The sequence below is a fragment of the Sus scrofa genome, chromosome 13 (assembly GCF_054392235.1).
Source record: "Sus scrofa isolate SSC_HxYL_T2T_F1_AM1 chromosome 13, Sscrofa_HxYL_maternal_Yorkshire_Landrace_v2.0, whole genome shotgun sequence".
Taxonomy (NCBI): domain Eukaryota; kingdom Metazoa; phylum Chordata; class Mammalia; order Artiodactyla; family Suidae; genus Sus; species Sus scrofa.
The window spans coordinates 112235943-112253763 of NC_139395.1; positions in this window are offsets into that span (position 1 = coordinate 112235943).

Consider the following 17821-nt stretch of genomic DNA (forward strand, 5'->3'; position numbering starts at 1 on the left):
CTAATCCCATCCAGAGACTAAGCCCCACCCACCAGAGGGATTAGAATCAGCTCCACCTACCAGTGGGCAGGCATCAGCCCCTCCCATCAGGAAGCCTACAGCAAGCCCCTCATACCAACTTCAGCCACAAGGGGGGCAGACACCAAAAGTAAGAGAGGCTACAACTCTACTATCAGTAAAAAGGTCACCACACCAAAAACCTATGAAAATGAAAAGACAGAGAACTATAACTCAGATGAGGGAGAAAGGAAAATCCCCAGAAAATCAGCTAAGCGAGGAGAAGATACTCAGCCTCAAGGAAAAAGACTTTAGATTGTTGAAGCTGAAGATGATGCAAGGCATTGGAAATAAACTGGAGGCAAAGATGGATAACTTACAGGAAGTACTGACCAAAGAGATACAGGATATAAAACTTAAACAAGAAGAGATGCAAAATACAATAGCTGAAATAAAAAATTCACTAGAAGCAGCTAACAGCAGAATACAGGAGGCAGAAGAACGAATAAGCGAGGTGGAGGAAAGATTAGTGGAAATTACGGATGCAGAACAAAAAAGAGAAAAAAGATTGAAAACAAATGAAGAGAGTCTCAGAGAACTCTGGGACAACGTGAAACACACCAACATCTATATTATAGGGGTGCCAGAAGGAGAAGAGAGAGAGAAGGGGACCGAAAAAATATTCCAAGAGATAACAGCCGAAAACTTCCCTCACATGGGAAAGGAATACTCACTCAAATCTAAGAAGCAGAACAAATACGATATAAAATAAACCCAAGGAGGAATACACCGAGACACATGTTAGTCAAACTGACCAAAATTAAAGACAAAGAGAAAATCTTGAAAACAGCTAGGGAAAAGAAACAAATAACATACAAGGGAACCCCGATAAGGTTATCAGCATATTTTTCAGCAGAAACTCTGCAGGCCAGAAGGGAGTGGCATGATATACTTAATGTGATGAAAGGAAAAAATCCTCCAACCAAGATTACTCTATCCAGCAAGCCTCTCATTCAGATTTGAAGGAGAAATCAAAACCTTCACATATAATCAAAAATGAGAAGGCTGCCCCCAGGCTCCATCTCTAGCTAAGCTCTGGGCCCAAAGGGAGCATATAAAGCCCAGTAGAACCATGGGCTCCTTGGAGCAGTAAGATGAAGCAGCCAGCAGGCTCTGAGGCAGTTTGTTTTCTTGAAAAGGAAAGAGTGAATAAAAATGAACAACTCCTTCACAACCTATATATTATTTTTGTATAGTTGATTTAAAGTGTTGTATTTGTACTGTACAGGATTGTGACTCATCATATGTATATACACTTTTTCTTATACCATCTTCCGTCATGTTCTATTCCAAGAGATGGGATGTAGTCCCCTATGCTGTATGGTAGGATCTCATTGCTTATCCATTCTAATGTAATAGTTTGCATCTACTAACCCCAAATTCCCAGTCCATCCTACTTCCTCTCCACCCCCCGCTTGGCAACCACAAGTCTGTTCTCTATGTCTGAGTCTGTTTCTGTCTTATAGATAGGTTCATTTGTGCCATATTTTAGATTCTACATGTAAGTGGTATTATATGGTATTTGTCTTTCTCTTTCTGGCTTATTTCATTTAGTATGAGAATCTCTAGTTGCATCCCTGTTGCTGCAAATGGCATTATTTTGTTCTTTTTTATGGCTGAGTAGTATTTCATTGTATATATGTACCACATCCTCTTAATCCATTCATTTGTTGATGGACATTTAGGTTGTTTCAATGTCTTGGCTATTCTGAATAGTATATGACAAACCCATAGCTAACATCATTCTCAACGGTGAAAAACTGAAAGCATTTCTGCTAAGATCAGGAACAAGAAAAGGATGTCCACTTTCACCACTCTTGTTCAACATAGTTTTGGAAGTCCTAGCCATGGCAATCAGGGAAGAAAAAGAAATAATAGGAATCCAAATTGGAAAAGAAGAAGCAAAACAATCACTGTTTGCACATGACATGATACTATACCTAGAAAGTCCTAAAGACACTACCAGAAAACCATTAGTGTTTGTTTAATGTTTACCAAAACAATTTGGTAAAGTTGCAGGATACAATATTAACACACACAAATTGATTGCATTTCTATATACTAATACAGTAAGATCAGAAAGAGAAATTAGGGAAACCATTCCACTTATTATTGCATCAAAAAGATCACATCTGGGAGTTCCCATCGTGGCACAGTGGTTAACGAATCCAACTAGGAACCATGAGGTTGCAGGTTCGGTCCCTGCCCTTGCTCAGTGGGTTAATGAACCGGTGTTGCCGTGAGCTGTGGTGTAAGTTGCAGACACGGCTTGGATCCCGCATTGCTGTGGCTCTGGTGTAGGCTGGCGGCTACAGCTCCAATTCGACCCCTAGCCTGGGAACCTCCATATGCTGTGGGAGCAGCCCAAAGAAATAGCAAAAAAAAAGACAAAAAAAAAAAATCACATCAAAAAAGATTTTACAGCACCTAGGAATAAACCTACCTAAAGAGACAAAACACCTGTACTTGGAAAACTATGACACTGATGAATGAAATCAAAGACGACACAAAGAGATAGAAAGACATACCATGCTCTTATATTAGAAGAATCAATATTGTCCAAATGACGACTATCCTGCCCAAAGAAATCTACTGATTCAATGTGATCCCTATCAAGTTACCAATGAAATTCTTCACAGAACTACAACAAAAGATTTTAAAATTTGTATGGAAATGCAATAGACCCTGAAGCCAAAGCAATATTGAAAAAGAAAAACAGAACTGGAGAAATCAGGCTCCCTGACTTCAGGCTATACAACAAAGCTACAGTCATCAAAACAGTATGGTACTGGCACAGAAACAGAAATATAGATCAGTGGAACAAGATAGAAAGCTCAGAAATAAACCCAAGCACTTATGGTCAACTAATCTATAACAAAGGATGCAAGAACATACAGTGGAGGAATGATAGAGAGTCTCTTCAATAAGTGGTGCTTGAAAAACTGGACAACTACAGGAATAAGAATGAAATTAGAACATTATCTAACACCATACACAAAAATAAACTCAAAATGGATTAAAGGCCTAAATATAAGGCCAGACACTATAAAACTACTAGAGGAAAACATAGGCAGAGTGCTCTTTGACATAAATCACAGCAACATATTGCTTGATCCACCTCTTAGAATAATGACAATAAAAACAAAAATAAACCAATGGGACCCAATTAATCTCAAAAGCTTTTGCACAGCAAAGGAAACCATTAAAAAAATGAAGACAACCCACATAATGAGATAAAATCTTTGAAAATGATCCAACTGACAAGGACCTAATCTCCAAAATATATGAACAACTCAACAACAAAAAAACAACCCAACTGAAAAATGGGCAGAAGACTCAAACAGACATTTCTCCTAAGAAGACAAGTGGATGGCCAGTAGGCATATTAAAAAATACTCATAACTAATTATTAGAGAAATGCAAATCAAAATTACATTGAAGTACCACCTCATACCAGTCAGAATGGCCACCGTTATCAAGTCTACAAATAACACATGTTGGAGAGGGTGTGAAGAAATAAGAACCCTCCTGTCCTATTGATGGGAATATAAATTGATACAACCACTATGAAGAACAGTATGGAGGTTCCTCAGTAAACTAAATATAGAACTACCATATAATCTAGCAACCCCACTCCTGGACATATATCCAGACAAAATTTTCATTCAAAAAGATACATTCTGTGAGCCACAACAGAAGTCCAAATATAAAAATACAATACCTTTTAAAATCTCACACCCCAAAATTAAATACCTAGGAATAAACCTGACTAAGGAGGTGAAAGACTTATATGCTGGGAATTATAAGGTATTAATCAAGGAAATTAAAGAGGATTTAAAGAAATGGAAAGGTATTCCATGCTTCTGGACTGGAAGAATTAATATCATTAAAATGGTCATACTACCCAAAGCAAGCTACAGATTCAAAGTGATCCCTATCAAATTATCCATGACATTTTTCACAGAACTAGAAAAATCAAAAAATTTATATGGAACTATAAAAGACTCCGAATTGCCAAGCAATCCTGAGGAACAAAAACCAAGCAGGAGGCATAATTCTCCTAAACTTCAGACAATATTACAAAGCTACAGTAATCAAGACAGTGTGGTACAAAAACAGACATACAGACCAATGGAACATAATGAGAACCCAGAAATAAACCCAGACACCTATGGTCAATTAATCTTTGACAAAGGGGCAGGAATACAAAACAGGAAAAAGATAGTCTCTTCAGAAAGCAGTGCTAAGAAAATGGGACAGCTGCATGTAAATCAATGAAACTAGAACACACCCTCACACCATGCACAAAAATAAACTCAAAATGGCTTAAAGACTTAAATAGAAGACACCCTAAAACTCCTAGAAGAGCACATAGACAAAACATTCTCTGCATTCCACTATACAAATGTTTTCTTGGGTCAATCTCCCAAAGCAATAGAAATAAAAACAAAATTAAACCAATGAGACCTAATCAAACTTACAAGCTATTGCAAAGCAAAGGAAACCATAAAAAAGACAACCTAGGGAATGGGAGAAAATAGTTCCAAACAATGAAACTGACAAGGGCTTAATCTCCAAGACATACAATCAACTCATACAATTCAACAGTAAAAAACAAACAAACAAAAAACCAAATAAAACCAAACAACCTTATTGAAAAATGGGCAGAAGATCCAAAGAGACATTTCTCCAAAGAAGACAAATGGATGGCCAACAAAACATATGAAAAAATGCTTAACATCACTAATTATTAGAGAAATGCAAGGCAGGATCTGAGCCGCATCTGCGACCTACACCACAGCTCATGGCAACACCGGATCCTTAACCCACTGAGCAAGGCCAGGGATCGAACCTGCAACCTCATGGTTCCTAGTCAGATTTGTTAACCACTGCGCCATGATGGGAACTCAATTTTTGATTGCCAGTAAAAGAATTTTCCTATAGAATGAACCTGTTCTATGCTGAACTGGGCTGTCCTAGATGAATGTGTCTACAGCCCCCTTGCTGGTCTCTGCTCCATCCACTCTCTTTAACCAACATAATTGTTTCAGTAGCAGGATGAAAATATAGAAATACAGTCATAATACAGATGTTTTTACACAGAAAGTTTTTTTTTTGTTGTTTCTCTATGAATTAATTCAATGTAGCTCTTGATGGCACATTGCCGTGTGTAGCCAAAAACTTAATCACCAAATAACTCAGTTTCCTCTGATTGTCTTGGAGCTCAATAATAGGTCCAACCCAAAATTTTCACTCCTTTCCTTAGAGATTGAGTGTTTATGACTATAGACTGTGGCCCTGACTTGGGAGTGAAGCATATCTTACCCTTCTGCCCAACTCAGCCCCCTCCACTCCCACTGAGACTGAATGGCCCCTCCTGTTCCACCTTCCTCCCAAGGCAAGTCTTTACTTCTGGTTCTGATGTTTCCAGCTGATGCAACTTGCTGTCACTGAATGGTCAACATGGAAGATTTCTAATCCCTGTCACAGGCAGAGAGGGGAGTGAATGAGATCAGCTCCATGGAATCCCACCACCTCTGACTTGGCCCTTTAAAAATGTTGGTCTTCTAAGGTTCAACCAAGTCCAGCCACAGATCTGCAACTAGGGGTACACCATACAGCCCAAGACACAGGAAACCTTAACCTGAGTTCACTGCCATCAGGACTGAGCATGTCGTTCTTAAACCTCAACTGCCTTCCAAGTTCGTCCCCAGTAGTCCTGGGAACTTTTTGGATGTTCTCCAGGTCCTGGGAATTGATAGAGCCTAGAGCAGGGAGCAGATTGAGCACATAAGTGCCTGTTTCAGGCCATACTAAATTCTCTTTGCCTAAACCTACCAGGCATCCATTTCCATGTTAAAGCTTGCATGGAACAAGCTGAACTCTGCAGGATGCAACTATAAGAGATGGTTTCCTCATGCCTGCCCCTCCTGACCATTCTATAGGGTGTTTTTCCCCTGCCACCTCCTTAAACAAGAAACAGGCAGGCCCATGACCCTTCTGGTCAATCTTGGCCAATAAATCCTCTGGTCGTCTTAGTCCTCAAAAAGTCTTAGACCAATAATAAATGTTTTTCAGTCTAACTAATAAACAAAACTCTGAACTTTACTCAGGTTACATCTTCTTTCCTCATGTAGCTAGATCTTGCTACCAGTGTAAGCCTGTGGTTGCAGACAGGCCTGAGGGCTATCCTGCCCAGGCTGTTTCCCCACTCTATCCAGCCCTGTGGCTTCAGCTTCTGACTCACTATAGGAAAGGGAGCAGGAAAGGTATTATTTGTCTGGCTTGTCTATGGTGTTGGTTTGTCCTGTGGATATAGATGGTTAAATCTAACTGTTCCTTTTGGGTGGCCCCTTACCCCCATCTTTCATTGCTTTGCATTATCTATGACAGGTCAGTCATAAAGCCTCCTGTAGTCCCTGAACATGGGTGGTACAGGCTTGCCCAACCAAGGTCTCCCCAACTCTGCACAGGGTCTTCTTGTTATGGGTTGAAATGTGTTCCCCTCTCCAGAAGTAAGATATGCTAAAGTCCTAACCTCTAGTACCTAAGAATGTGCCCCTATTTGGAAATAGGGTCTTTACAGATGTAACCAAGCTAAGATAAGGTTATGGATGGGCTCTAAATTTCAATGTCTAGCATCCTTACAAGAAAAGCGAAAATTGGACACTGACATATACAGGGAGAACACCATGTGACCACATCAGAGATTGGAGTTTTGCTACCATAAGCCAAGAAACGCCAAGGATTGAGGGTGACAAACTGAAGTGAGAGGCCAGATTCTCCCTCTGAGTCTCCAAAAAGAAACCAGCTCTGCTGACTTCTTGATTTTGGACTTCTAGCCTCCAGAAATATGAGAGAATAAATATCTCTTGTTTCAAGCCACTCAGTTTGTGGTATATCCCTAGGAAACAAACACATGCAAATTCTCCCTAGACAGAGCTCCTTCTATTCAGGGATTATACTTTCTTCATTTTGCACCCCTAACCCCACCCTGCATGGTGTCTAGAACACAGGTATTATTTCATTAAATGCTGAATGAATGAGTGAGATCTATATGATTAGAGAAAACAGATTTTTGGTGATGATTGGATTCCTACTTGAAGAATTTGCTTTTCATTTTGCCAAATTGATCTCATACAAAAGAACCATTCAGATATAAAACTCTTTTTAAGTCAAGAAAAAGATGCATTATTTATATTATTAACATAAACCCTTGTTAACTAAGCTTTATATTAGTTAAATTATTCAACAATCCAATTATTTTGAGTTCCTTGTATGCTGCCCCTATTTAAAGAAATCTCTCCTTCAAAAGAAGTGATACATAAAATTATCAATTACTGAATTTTGAATGCCTTTTTAAAAAGCATTCAAATTACAGATGTACTAGTAGCTAGTAAAGTGATGCTAATCCACAGAACTACTACATTCCTTGGCTACCTTCTTACTCTCTCTCTCTCTCTCTCTCTAAACTATTTTCAAATTAAAGCAAGCTTGCAGATTCCTAGCAGTCTGAAACTTTGCTTGGCTGAGTTTTTCAGGAAACTCACACATCTATGTAAAATGATCATTACTGCCCCAAGTAATGCAGCAGGGTTTCTTCTTTTCCCTTTCCTGTCCCTTTGACCTCTTTTCTTGTTTCTCTCCATAGTAAGCATGTTTATGTTACTGGATGCAAGAATGTTGTAATCATGTGAGCCTGTCATACCAATAGGGCATCATAAAAGGAGGTGGTACTGAAGGCTGCCTTTTTGCTGAAATTCATCTTCACTAAGCTCAGTAGGCTGAAAAGAGAAGGCCAGGCAAACAGGTAGACATATCTTCAGCCCTTTCCTCACCAGATTCCTCAAATAATGTGATTGCAACTTAAAAACTCCAAAGGCAAAAGCTTCAACCGCCCAGAGATATTCAAGACCTTGGGCAATCTGTCCTAAAGCCAGTTGACATGTAATGCAGGGGGAAAGCATCTGTGTGATATCACAGAACTAACAGTATAGAAGATGCAAACAAATTGAGGACGTGATTTAATTGGTAGGGGAGAAATAGGCTTGGTGGATTTCAGCTTCTCCATCTGGAAGGTGGGTCATTGATGCAACATACTTTTAATTAAGGAAGTTTGAGAGGCTTCTTCATCACATGGGTAAACAATTTCTTAGAGTAATATAGAGGTTGTCAATGATTCTTTTATGTTCAAAAAACTCTATATTGTGCTGCAGGTCAATGAGAAGCTGTGGAAGGTGAGATCTGTTCAATACTCATGGCCTAAGGTCTGCAGAAATTTCCATAATATAAGGAAGGATCCTACAGGGACAAGAATGCTAAACTGCAGATTTTTTTTTTTCTCCTGGCTATCTCTGCTTCTTTTCCTCATCTTCCATAAACATTGCTAACAACACAGATTTCTAAATTGCTTTCTTTTAAGTAAACCCAGGAATTAAAATTAAAACTTTGGCCAATCAATCAATCTTAATAAAAAAAAATCCTATCAGCCCAAGCTTGCATCAGACAGTAGGGGGAAAAGTGTGGATAGAATGCTACTTTAAAATGCAATTACAGAAGAGGCAGCTGTTTATTTAATTATCTCCTATCTTGGAATCTTGGACTTGAGCTCTATAAATGCCTGGTAGACTATCAGGTCTTTTACCCACTGCCAAGATATCTCTTTGCCCTATGTTTATTTTTTTATTTCTACTGTTGTTCCAAACCAATTGTTGTTGGGGCTCTAATGGTCAAATAAATATTCTAAAAAGAATCATATTTTCTTAGTTTTTTGTTTCAAACCATGGCTGCACATCCAGGTCTTCGATGTTCTGGGCCCATCAAAAGAACATGCTATTCTTGGTAAAAAAAGAAAAAAGCACAATAGGAAATTCTACTCAATTTAATATATAATAAAGAACAGCTCAAAATGAAGAATTATACTACCAGAGCAACAGGTCCCATTCAGCTAAATTTGATCAATACAGTATTTGGGGGGAAAAAGAACCTCTTCCTGCATCCACCCTTACTGATGGTGATTTATCCCTTTTTTGGAGGGTCAGGCTACAGGGCTATCTGTGCAGCTCAAAGGGAGGGCCTGGCACATTTCTGTAGCCATGATTGAGGGCTTTGGAGGTCCTATTCCTGGCTATACTGATTTGGGAGGGGTGGCATTTCATTTTCTCTGGCAAGTGCTTTAGGCATTTAGGGCCTTCCCTGACTTTTGAGTTTTAGAAACAGGAGGAGACCACCTCAGGTCTAAAAGTGGAAACTTCCCTATCTATGTTTTTCTAGCCTCTTTTGCAGAGAGAGTATGAGGTCATGAACCAGCCTGCAAGAATCAGACTCAGTCTTACCAGACAGAATCAGAAGCCAAAGATGCACAGAAATGGGCACTGCATGAATCCCTTCTCTGGTGGCAATGGCGGTGGGTGATTGCAGGGCCACTAGGTTCTAAGATGAAGTGGCTATGCCTTAAGTTCCATCCTCTTGCGCTTGGTAGGTACAACCATGGTTTTTATCACCAGGTCTGCTCTATAGCATGATGGTGGCTGTTGTCTCTGGCTACTTAACTGTGTTTCTCTAGCCCTCATGGTGATGGGTAAAATAGTCCATATCTTTTTGACACATACCTTGCTGCTGAAATCAGCTAGAGTTCTGTTGCTTGCAACTATGAGCACTGATGTTCATAAATAAATATCAGCACTTCCTTTGCTCTAACTGCTGTGTAGGGTATGGAAAATTTTTCATTTATATCCCCTAAGGGAATGTTGTTACTGCATGTTGATTGCTTTTCTTTAGTCTAAATTAATTAAATGACACAGTATCCATTGTAGAAAACAAACTGAGATCATTTTACACAGTATATTATAAATAGTGATTATAATGTGTGATCTTTCCAGAGAAATAGTAGGAAACAATGTGTTCATTCAGACAGCTCCTGTTGGAAATTGCAAGGCTGTCCTCCACATTGTAATCCTTTTCCTCCTTAGCTCTAAGCAGCAAACTCCATAGTGATTTAATAACAAAGTGACAGCAGTAAAATCCAGTGTGGGGATAAGATTTGGAAACAGAGTTCATGAATCCTGCTAGTCTATGGACACCATGTGGGAGGGAACAAGCATTTTTCCATGAAAGTTATTAAGACATGGCGCTAAGTTACTGTCTCTAGTTTGTGGAGCAAGTAAGGTTATTTTCTAAGCTTAGCTACAGTCTTGGGTCCAGCCAAATACTAGAGACCCAGGATGCAGGGTGAGCTTGTTTTTAATCAAATCCCATGCACTGAGACTTTGCTTTTCTTATATGCTGACTTAGGAGGAGAGACTCTCCATAAGGCTGACCAGTGGAAGCCTTCCAACCACATTGCCAAACAGTGAGCCCCTTCCTCTCATCTAGCATCGTCTGCACTGCTTTCTTGGCATCTTACTCACTTTTTATATTTAATTAACTGTTTATTCAGCATACATAGGCTTTCTGACTGTAGTCCTATCTCTTCTATCTCTTGGCCTTCATTCAGAGCAAAGTTGACCTTTAATATGCATTTATTGATTGACAAGTCAGAACAGCTCATGGATACATATTCAGACTGGAGTTGGACTTCAGTGGGAAAGACAAAATGAAATAAATACCCCAGCTACATAAGGAGATTTGGATCTAGAATTATGCTGAAGGAGAAGACACCAGCAAGGGTGTTGGGTGTGTGGGCACATATTTGGGCTCTGGGAGAAGACGGGAAGGATAGAGACTTTTTTATTCCTAAGAAAAGCAAAAATCAAGTTTTAGGCAAGGAGTTAGCTGGTTGGTCAGTTAGCTTGTTTGTTTGGTTTGATTTACTCTCCCACACAAAGCACCAGAGTACCAGAGGTAATGCTATCCTCGGCACCATCTATCAGCTGGCATCAGTGAGCAGGGCATGAGAAGCAGGTTATCAACAGTAATCTATAGTTATCGAACATCTATGAAGCTCATAGCCCTATAGAATATGTTAATTTATTTCATCCTAATAACCTCATTGTGTAGGTTTTCTTTTTTATCCCACTTAACAGATAAGAAAACTGAGGCTCAGGGATGTCAGCCTCTGCCTAAAGCCCACGGGTAGGAGGTGACAGCAATGGGACACAGGTCCCAGGCCTTGTTAAATCATTCCTTCAGTTTTGTTAAATATCTCACCAAATTTCTCTTCGAATACAAAAATGAGTTATTGTGAAACAGTGATGACAGCTTTTATTCACTCATGGATTTGCAATACTTTTCCGTACAGGAATATGCAGGTCTTAATGCCTGGGAAACTTAATGATTGTGATGTGCCAGATAATTCAAAATTGATGGGAATGAATGGAACTACTTGAGTGTGAAAGTCCCAGGGGTGGTTCAGTCCTCTGCCCTCTTCCCAGAGAACATTCATCCTCTGAGATGGTTGTGTCTGTCTCACAGCTTTATCCCAATCTGGATGACTTCTGAATGTTTGTCTCTATGCCTTTTCTACCCCTTTGCCTTCTGTTCCAACCCGCTGGCTACCATTTCTGCATTTACTTGAAGTTTCTCAGCTTGTGCCCTGAACATAACTTCCTGAGGGAGAAAGTATTTGATGGTTCCACCCTAGTACTGGATCCTACTGTGGACCACTCCTACCCCACCCCATCATTTTGGGAACTAGTGATATTTTTTGCTTAACATCATTCTGAGAAACAGTTGCATTCCCCATACCCAGCTTGACTGTAAAGTACAGAAAACAGCAGAGCATATTCTGAACAAGTATAGCAGAAGAAAACAAAAACAAAAACAAAAACCACAATCATTATTCAGGTAGTCTCTAGGAAACCCAATAGGAAAACTATTTGGGATAATTTTCTGTGTATGGAATAACCCAATTAATCCTAAATCTGAACAAACATAAATACTGTTTATTATGTATTTAAAAAGGGTTATTTGCACCTACATACACCAGGCAATTTACACAAGCCATCTTAGTTGAGCCTCACAACAACCCTGGGAGGCATTATTCCATTATCATTCCCACACTTATGAACGAAGACGAGCAGGCTTAGAGGGATTTTGTGCTCAAGTGTACCTAGTTAGTAGCAGTGGTGTCAGGGTTGGACCCTGATATGACCACCCCCGCCACCAGAAAGCTTTTCCCCTCATTACTGCCACTGCCGTTGTCCACTTCATCTACTCAACAAGAGAAGAACATTTACATTTGCCTTTCAAAAGTCAATGTCAGTACCTGTGTAGGATTTATCGCCTGAAAATTAATTATTAAACACATCATTTCTTCCTCCTTGACCTCATGCAGGCAAGAGCTACATTTAACTTCATTATAAGCAAATCTTTTTTCACCCCACTTATCTGTCCAGTGTTCAGACTCCAGTATCTCCATATAAGTGAGGACAATGGAAGGAGCAAAAGTCACAGGATGTCTGGACAGAGTGGCATTGAATTACTGACTTTACCTAGTATTTGTAAATTTACATTATAAACAGGGAGTTGATTTGCCTGAATCTGGATGATATGGGGATATGGGATGTTTCAATTATGTAGATAGTCCAAATCTCTGGGTTAGGAGGTTGGGGTTACATATGTTTTTAAAAGGAACAATGAGATTCTAAAACCAGTAACATCTGCTTAAAGAAAGAAATAAAACAAATAAAACCTTCTAAACTCTTTTTTTTTTTTGGCTTAAAAATGACAACACAATAAAACCAATATCTATGCCTCAGAGTTATGTATTGGAGGGCCTGTTAGAACATCCCTAAGCAATTTAATGAAGTGCAAAAGTTGCTGTAGACATATCATAAAAGTGAGCTTGGCTCTTTCACCCTCTTCTTCCTCTAATAAACAAACATGGTTACATTGAAGAAGTCAAGGAGCAATTTTTAAATAACATTTAAATCCGTTTCCTTCTTTCTTTCTGTGTTTCCTACACCACTTCACCAGTTTTCTGAAATTCTAAATTTTAGGCATATGGAGGCAGTAATTATTCTAGAAAGTTGATAATCCTGATGTTGACAAAGTCAACATGGAGTAATAATTAAAACATACTAGACCATAAATAATATCAAACTTATTGGGTTTCCAGGAACTGTGCTTCCACAATGAGTTCTGTGACCAAGTTTAATTGGTCAAACATTATTCCAACTTTTCTATTTATTCCCTCTTCCAAATAATGTTTTCAATAATTTGTTTGCAGTACACAAGAACCCTTCCCTCAGATCTCAAACATCTCCTTTCTTACATTGCTTCAGAAGTTTTATATGGGAAAAAGAATGAGAGCAAACATATGCAATGTTTCTTTGACTCAAATCAATGAGAATAAGGATATAGCTGTGTTTGAGCAAAGTAAAAGCATTTTGTGTATTATTCAGCCCTATGCTCTGTGTCTGTGTGGTCACATTTCATTCTGTGTTTCGTCACCTCTCACAGCATTATAAAATGTCTCTATAAGACAATGTTTCTTTTCGCTTTCTGTTTTTATAATTGTATGTATTGCACAAGAAATATTTAACAATAGTAGACTTTTTCAAATGAGAAAGAAAGCCATTCATCATTCCACTTCCCACCAAGTCATGCTTTCACTTTTCCTTTTCTCTCTCTGCCCACATATAGCTATGTTTTACATAGCATAATTCTTCTCTAAGACAAATCTTGATAATTCATGTATTACATAACATTGTGTCATATTTTTATACATAACACTGGGCTGTCAATAATCAAATTGACCTTGCCCATTGTAACCTGAATAACTTGAGAGGCAGTTATTTCATTTTCCCAAGGTTGTCATTGGTCAACAATTTCTGAGCTTCTATCTGGTAAGTTTTCGAACTTGCTCTTGTGCTTTTGATCTGTTTGAGGTGTGATAGAGCTTTGTATTCTGAGGGTCGGTTGATTTTCAGACTCTATCACATTTTTTCAAGTCAAGTTTTATAAATAATGTTGAAATTAGAAAAACAAGTAGAAGTAAAAAAGTAATACAGCTGATGCTTAACATCTTGAGACACTGAGTTTCTTACATGACATATAGATGGGCTCCAAAGATCATTCCCAAAGAGAGGTTCAGAAAAAATGGTAGACTCAGTGCAACAATGTTGTACCAAGAAGGGTTCAATGCATATTTGGAATACCTCATCCTTGCAGGTGATTTGTAAAATAAAGCAGTTGCATTTATTCATACCTTGACACCCCAGCCTACCATGCTGCTGATGGTTGCCTCATGCCTGGCTCTGCAGGGATAACTGCCTCTGAGGTTATGGGGTCCCAGGAGAACATACCCCTCAGAGCTTTCAGGCCTAAAGTTCAAAACTCTGTTGTGAGAGAAGCCAGACCCTTCCTAGATTAGTTCTTAAGGAAGAGCATCCAAGGGAGAGTCTCTGATATTCTTTGCAACTCATTTTAATCTCAGAGGTCCTGGTCAGCTACAGCTGAAAGTATGGAGGTTCATTCAAAGAACTTCAGTGTGTGAGAATCCAAAGACTAGCTTCTAGTCTTATCCCTGCACCAGCCAGCCTCTGGGACATCATAGCTCCTCTCTGGCTGCTGAGCTGGTGACTCTCTATTGATCTCCCTCTAACTTTGTTCTGCCCTGCCATGGTCCCCAGGAGCTGACTCCTGTGGTGGTTTTCAACCCTCTGGCTTCTTGTTTGGTTTGGCTAAAGAGAATCTCCTGTAGGACATCAGAGAGTATAAGGAAAGAGATAGGGGTATTAATCTTACACACACACACACCCTTTCTCTCTCCCCCTACGTCCCTCAGGGGCAGTGGTTTGCCAGTGGCTTTGCTCCTCTCTGGTCACCACTCCCAAGAGGTGACCTCTGTCCACAGCTTTTCTCTTGCTAGGTTCTGGTAACAGCCCTTGTTTTGTTTTGCCCCTTAAGCCAAGGAATGGTTAAAGCTCCCCATTGTTGTTAGTCCCAGAGTGCTTCAACACCCCTAACTCTGCCCAGACTTCTAAAATAGTCCCTTCAAAAAGCTCCCCTTAATTAAGCTGTCTATGTCCTGTGGGGGCTGTGTCTGATGGGGTTGCCTAACGCATATAATAAAGGGTTGGGACAAGTGAACCTTAAGGTCCTTGTAAGCCCTCTGTTCCCTGACCACACCATTTGCTGACTGAAGCAGAGTAATTTTGCAATGACAGACTTGCTCAAAGAACAGTAACCTGCTTTTCTAAGGAGGCCTTGACTTTCAACTTTATTATTTTAAAAGTCAACCTAAGATGGCTTTAATAGTCAGTAGTCATCATCCATTATAGGAAACTGCTTATTCAAAATATTTGGCTTGGAGTTGGCAAGTAGACCCCAAAGTGATTTCTATCCAGGTCTTATTTAAGAACCTCAGGATTAAAAAGCCTACCATTAATTAGAGCACCTTTTCTTTTACCTGATTCATGAAGTCCACCTTGTCCCAGTCACATCCCTTCTGACCTGTCTGCAGGTTTGTCAGTTTGTCTCACTGGCCTCCTTCCATCTGGCTTATCTAATTGTAACCACTGGGATGTAACTAGACACCAATGGCATTCTCTTTTTTGAGTAATCGCATCAATGAGTTATATTAGCTGTCATATTAAAGTAGCTCTCTGCTAACCTCTGGTAATATGAGATCATAGTCACCATTAGCTTTTTTTTTTTTTCCTTTGGTTGGGTAACACCATCTCCCTAATGTTTTTGCCTTTTTAATCCAAAGGGATAAAATCCAAGAAAAAGAACAGAAAACTAAAGGAGTTTGGGAGTGAGTCAATATTGCATTTCTGTAAGTACTTTTTTCCCTCTAAATACAAAAACAAACATGTTAAGGAGAAATTTTGTGGAGCATCCAGAATGGTGACTTCCTGTGGGAGTGATCACACCATTTCTTAGGAAGGAAGGGTGATAGAAACTTTGGGAACATCAAACTTAACTTTGGAAATAACTGGGGTGGGGATTAGATGTAATCATTTTGTCAATTTTACCATTTTGGCCTCTTCCCCAACAATATTAGACCAGAATTAAAATAAATATCAGAAGCTTACTTAACTGACATATTTTATTACTCATCTGAGATGAAAACGTAAGTGGTTTCCAGTTTTTCATTCCTTAAAACATGGATTCGAAGTCATTTTACTGGATTTTGAAGGTGCTTACAAAAATGTGTGGGATTTCATTTTTTCCTATTTAAAATGGGTCAAACATACTTTGTTTTCAATGTCTTTTGACTCCAATATATTTCACGATGAGTATGATTTGAAAATAACAAATACCGATTTCATAAGCTGATGTCACCTGTCATAAATTCAAATTCTCAAACCTTGTTAAACTCAGACTTGCTATTTGGCATTGTCATGGCCCCAACCATCTTTCTGCACTTGCCCTGAAGGCAGGAAGATGGGAAACGGGAAAATCAACCTGGGAACATAGATGGGAAGTGAGAAGAATTTGAGAGGACTTTGGTAAACAAAATTCAGAGGAACAATCCTGTTTACAGACACACTTGCTCTGCCTCCCTGTGTGGCTCTAGCTATGGAGGAAGGTGGTTGGGTTAACAAAAGCTTTAAGGAAGGGAAACAAAGAATTATTCAGTTCAGTGGAAATGCATCAAATTAAAAAGTTATATATTTTTGGTAGTTCCTTTCCTTTTTCTCTCCTTTCCTTCTCTTTCTTTCCTTCCTTCTTTCTTTCTTGCCTTTCTTTCCTCCCTTCCTTTTTCCTTCCCTCCATTTTTATTCAGGAAAGTGGCCAATGCCAGAACAATAAAAAACAACAGAGTTATATAAACAGGAATATTCAGATAGAATTGGACTCCTCAAAAATGTATTAATCAGAAACCAATCATAGCATCTTGAGTATTATGCCCTATTTTAAATGTTGAGAAAAGGGTGACTCTATGTTTGGTGTGACCTGCCTATGTCCCTTTAGTATAAATACACAGATTGAATTTCCACTCTTTTGTCAGACTGCTTCTGCTGCTTTTAGCAGCAGCTGCTTCTCCTACCACTGTTACAATTTGCTACTGCCACTCTGACTCTGCCTTTCTTAGTGGAAAGTTGGTTTGGTAAATTGCCAACTCCAGAGATGATTTCTATAGTAATAGAATGCCTAGAGCCATGGAATTACACACAGGATCGTCAACTGCCTAAATTGAACAACTGTGATAACTATAGTAAAATAAAGCCTTTGTAATTAAACGCTTAAAAACAGAGCCAAGCAAAGAAAGGGAGAGGCAGAAAATCTCCTTAATGAATGAAATTCTAATCACTTAATGTAGTTTTCTTACTATCAGCATTCTAAACAAGACAAAGAAGTAGTTACTATTTTCTATTTGATAATATCTTCCTAACCATGTGCTTGAATACACAGTTATCATTTACACTCCTAGTTTCAACCCAAATAGAGTTTACTGCCATTACAACGTCTACACTCACTGCATCATGGGATGGTAAGTGGTCTGAAGCAGTCACTTGGCACAAGAAAATGGGACTCTTCTAGAACAGAAACTTTTCTAGTCTTTTCCTGAAGCCCTCCAGGATTTGAGCTTCCATAATCTCTCCAGTGAAGTATTCTAGCATCACATGATCCTGGGATACAGTACATCTGTTCTAACTTATAAAGGGTTCTATTTCCTCTGAGAAAAAGAAGACAATGACTTCACTGTACCAGACATCATCTTCCCCTCTTCTCCTTAACAAAAAAGACTGATGAGATAACCTACAAATGCTCTGTCTCAAAGATTTGGATTCCCTTGCATTGATATTTTGACTTCTCTTAAAAAGCAAACAACCCTCTACTTGAAGATGGAAGAAGGAGCCTGTCACATATA